Below are 5,000 nucleotides of genomic sequence, written 5' to 3'. Positions count from 1 at the left end.
TATTCAGTGCAGACAACCATCCCGTCCACTCAGATGCATATGTAGCAGATGCTGATGTTTACAGTAGCGGCATTCTCAAAAAAACGTTTTGAGAACGACACAAATATACATTTTCACAAAGTCTGCTGCCTCAGTTTGTACGATGGAAATGTGCATATACTCCAGAATGTTATGAAGAGTGATCAGATGAATTGCAATAATTAATTGCAAAGTCCCTCTTTGCCATGCAAATGTACTGAATCCCCCAAAAAAAAAAAAAAAAATTCCACTGCATTTCAGCCCTGCCACAAAAGGACCAGCTGACATCATGTCAGTGGTTCTCTCATTAACATAGGTGTCAGTGTTGACGAGGACAAGGCTGGAGATCACTCTGTCATGCTGATTGAGTTCGAATAACAGACTGGAAGCTTCAAAAGGAGGGTGTACCGCTCGTCGTATGAAGTAGAAGGAGACCCAGGTGCAGCGTGGTACGCGTTAACGATCATTTATTCAAACTGAACACTGAAACAAAATAACAAAGTAGAACAAAACAAAACAGATCTGTCTGGTGCAGAAACACACAACAGAAAACAACTACCCACAAAACACAGGTGGGAAAAAGGCTGCCTAAGTATCATTCCCAATCAGAGACAAGGATAGACAGTTGTCCCTGATTGAGAACCACACCCGGGCCAAAACATAGAATCAGAAAACATAGAAATAAAGAAACTAGAATGCCCACCCTAGTCATACCCTGGACTAACCAAAATAGAGAATAAAAGCCTCTCTATGGCCAGGGCGTGACATAGGGTGGTGCTTGCAATCATTGTTCTTCCTCTGTCAACCATGGTTACCTGCAAAGAAACACGTGTCGCCATCATTGCTTTGCGCAAAAAGGGCTTCACAGGCAAGGATATTGCTGCCAGTAAGATTGCACCTAAATCAACCATTTATCGGATCATCAAGAACTTCAAGGAAAGCGGTTCAAGTGTTGTGAAGAAGGCTTCAGGGTGTCCAAGAAAGTCCAGCAAGCGCCAGGACCGTCTCCTAAAGTTGATTCAGCTGCAGGATCGGGGACCACCAGTACAGAGCTTGTTTAGTAATGGCAGCAGGAAGGTATGAGTGCATCTGCACGCACAGTGAGGCGAAGACTTTGGAGGATGGCCTGGTGTCAGGAAGGGCAGCAGGAAGGTGTGGTACATCTGCACGCACAGTGAGGCGAAGACTTTTGGAGGATGGCCTGGTGTCAGTAATGGCAGCAGGAAGGTGTGGTACATCTGCACGCACAGTGAGGCGAAGACTTTTGGAGGATGGCCTGGTGTCAGGAAGGGCAGCAAAGAAGCCACTTCTCTCCAGGAAAAACATCAGGGACAGACTGATATTCTGCAAAAGGTACAGGGATTGGACTGCTGAGGACTGAGGTAGAGTCATTTTCTCTGATGAATCCCCTTTCCGATTGTTTGGGGCATCTGGAAAAAAGCTTGTCCGGAGAAGACAAGGTGAGCGCTACCATCAGTCCTGTGTCATGGGGCGGCAGGGTAGCCTAGTGGTTAGAGTGTTGGACTAGTAACCGGAAGGTTGCAAGTTCAAACCCCTGAGGTACTGAGGCAGTTAACCCACTGTTCCTAGGCCGTAATTGAAAATAAGAAGTGGGCTCACTCACAATTTTGCCTAAGATCACAGCCATGAATAATGAATGGTACCGACACATTCTCCGAGAGCAACTTCTCCCAACCATCCAGGAACAGTTTGGTGATGAACAATGCCTTTTCCAGCATGATGGAGCACCTTGCCATGAGGCAAACGTGATAACTAAGTGGCTCGGGGAACAAAACATTGATATTTTGGGTCCATGGCCAGGAAACTTCCCAGACCTTAATCCCATTGAGAACTTGTGGTCAATCCTCAAGAGGCGGGTGGACAAACAAAACCCACATATTCTGACAAACTCCAAACATTGATTATGCAAGAATGGGCTGCCATCAGTCAGGATGTGGCCCAGAAGTTAATTGACAGCATGCCAGGGTGGATTACAGAGGTCTTGAAAAAGAAGGGTCAACACTGCAAATATTGAGTCTTTGCATCAACTTCATATAATTTTCTTTGACACTTATGACTCTTATAAAAGCCTCCGGGATTCAAGCCTCGTTATGAGCTGAATCAGAGGGAAGCTGTCCTTACTAAGCTAACAGCATCCAGTCAGGAGGAAGCCGTACTCACTAAGCTAACAGCACGGCATCCAGACCTGAGATATCATGAGAAAGCTGTACTCACTAAGCTAACAGCACGGCATCCAGTCCTGAGATATCATGAGGAAGCCGTACTCACTAAGCTAACAGCACGGCATCCAGACCTGAGATATCATGGGAAGCTGTACTCACTAAGCTAACAGCACGGCATCCAGTCCTGAGATATCATGAGAAAGCTGTACTCACTAAGCTAACAGCACGGCATCCAGACCTGAGATATCATGAGAAAGCTGTACTCACTAAGCTAACAGCACGGCATCCAGTCCTGAGATATCATGAGGAAGCCGTACTCACTAAGCTAACAGCACGGCATCCAGACCTGAGATATCATGAGGAAGCCGTACTCACTAAGCTAACAGCACGGCATCCAGTCCTGAGATATCATGAGGAAGCCGTACTCACTAAGCTAACAGCACGGCATCCAGTCCTGAGATATCATGAGGAAGCCGTACTCACTAAGCTAACAGCACGGCATCCAGACCTGAGATATCATGGGAAGCCGTACTCACTAAGCTAACAGCATCCAGTCAGGAGGAAGTGGTACTCACTAAGCTAACAGCATCCAGTCAGGAGGAAGCTGTACTCACTAAGCTAACAGCACGGCATCCAGTCCTGAGATAATATAATAATAATAATAATAATATATGCCATTTAGCAGACGCTTTTATCCAAAGCGACTTACAGTCATGTGTGCATACATTCTACGTATGGGTGGTCCCGGGAATCGAACCCACTACCCTGGCGTTACAAGCGCCATGCTCTACCAACTGTGCTACAGAAGGACCACTAGGGTACAGTACTATCCTGGTGAAGGGTTCAAGCTCCCTGGATCTGCACAGTACTGTAAACTGTCCATGCCTTAAATCAGTAGCCCTCCCTCCCTCCCTTCATCCCTCCCCCCTCCCTCCCTCCCTCCCTCCCTTCATCCCTCCCTCCCTCCCTGAGATATCATGAGGAAGCTGTACTCACTAAGCTAACAGCATCCAGTCAGGAGGAAGTGGTACTCACTAAGCTAACAGCATCCAGTCCATGGTGGGGATAGAAAACCCTGTCCTCGTGGGGAAACAGGATGAGGGAGGGAGGGAGGGAGGGAGGGAGGGGGGGAGGGAGGGAGGGAGGAGGGAGGGAGGGAGGGAGGGAGGGAGGGAGGGAGGGAAAGGGAGGGAGGGAGGGAGGGAGGGAGGGAGGGAGGGAGGGAGGGAGGGAGGGAGGGAGGGAGGGAGGAAGGGAGGGAGGGAGGGAGGGATGAAGGGAGGGAGGGAGGGAGGGAGGGAGGGAGGGAGGGATGGATGGAGGGAGGGAGGGATGAAGGGAGGGAGGGAGGGAGGGCTACTGATTTAAGGCATGGACAGTTTACAGTACTGTGCAGATCCAGGGAGCTTGAAATGAGATATGGATGGATAGAAAAGGAGAAGAGATAGAGAGAGAGAGAGAAATAGAGAAAAGAGAGAAAGAGAGAGAGAGAGTACTATCCTGGTGAAGGGTACAGTACTATCCTGGTGAAGGGTACAGTATTATCCTGGTGAAGGCTACAGTATTATCCTGGTGAAGGGTACAGTACTATCCTGGTGAAGGGTACAGTATTATCCTGGTGAAGGGTACAGTATTATCCTGGTGAAGGGTACAGTACTATCCTGGTGAAGGGTACAGTGTTATCCTGGTGAAGGGTACAGTACTATCCTGGTGAAGGGTACGGTATTATCCTGGTGAAGGGTACAGTACTATCTAGGTGAAGGGTACAGTATTATCCTGGTGAAGGGTACAGTGTTATCCTGGTGAAGGGTACAGTGTTATCCTGGTGAAGGGTACAGTATTATCCTGGTGAAGGGTACAGTATTATCCTGGTGAAGGGTACAGTGTTATCCTGGTGAAGGGTACAGTATTATCCTGGTGAAGGGTACAGTATTATCCTGGTGAAGGGTACAGTATTATCCTGGTGAAGGGTACAGTGTTATCCTGGTGAAGGGTACAGTATTATCCTGGTGAAGGGTACAGTATTATCCTGGTGAAGGGTACAGTGTTATCCTGGTGAAGGGTACAGTATTATCCTGGTGAAGGGTACAGTACTATCCTGGTGAAGGGTACAGTATTATCCTGGTGAAGGGTACAGTATTATCCTGGTGAAGGGTACAGTATTATCCTGGTGAAGGGTACAGTACTATCCTGGTGAAGGGTACAGTATTATCCTGGTGAAGGGTACAGTACTATCCTGGTGAAGGGTACAGTACTATCCTGGTGAAGGGTACAGTATTATCCTGGTGAAGGGTACAGTATTATCCTGGTGAAGGGTACAGTACTATCCTGGTGAAGGGTACAGTATTATCCTGGTGAAGGGTACAGTATTATCCTGGTGAAGGGTACAGTATTATCCTGGTGAAGGGTACAGTACTATCCTGGTGAAGGGTACAGTATTATCCTGGTGAAGGGTACAGTATTATCCTGGTGAAGGGTACAGTATTATCCTGGTGAAGGGTACAGTACTATCCTTGGGGTGGCAGGATAGCCTAGGGGTTAGAGTGTTGGACTAGTAACTGAAAGGTTGCAAGTTTGAATCCTGAGCTGACAAGGTACAAATCTGTCGTTCCGCCCCTGAACAAGGCAGTTAACCCACTGTTCTGAGGCCGTCATTGAAAATAAGAATTTGTTCTTAACTGACTTGCCTAGTTAAATAAAAATAAAGGTGTGTGTGCGTGCGTGTGTGTGTGTGTGTGTGTGTGTGTGTGTGTGTGTGTGTGTGTGTGTGTGTGTGTGTGTGTGTGTGTGTGTGTGTGT

The sequence above is a fragment of the Oncorhynchus keta genome, unplaced genomic scaffold (assembly GCF_023373465.1).
Source record: "Oncorhynchus keta strain PuntledgeMale-10-30-2019 unplaced genomic scaffold, Oket_V2 Un_contig_201_pilon_pilon, whole genome shotgun sequence".
Classification (NCBI taxonomy): domain Eukaryota; kingdom Metazoa; phylum Chordata; class Actinopteri; order Salmoniformes; family Salmonidae; genus Oncorhynchus; species Oncorhynchus keta.
This window is presented reverse-complemented; position numbering follows the sequence as displayed.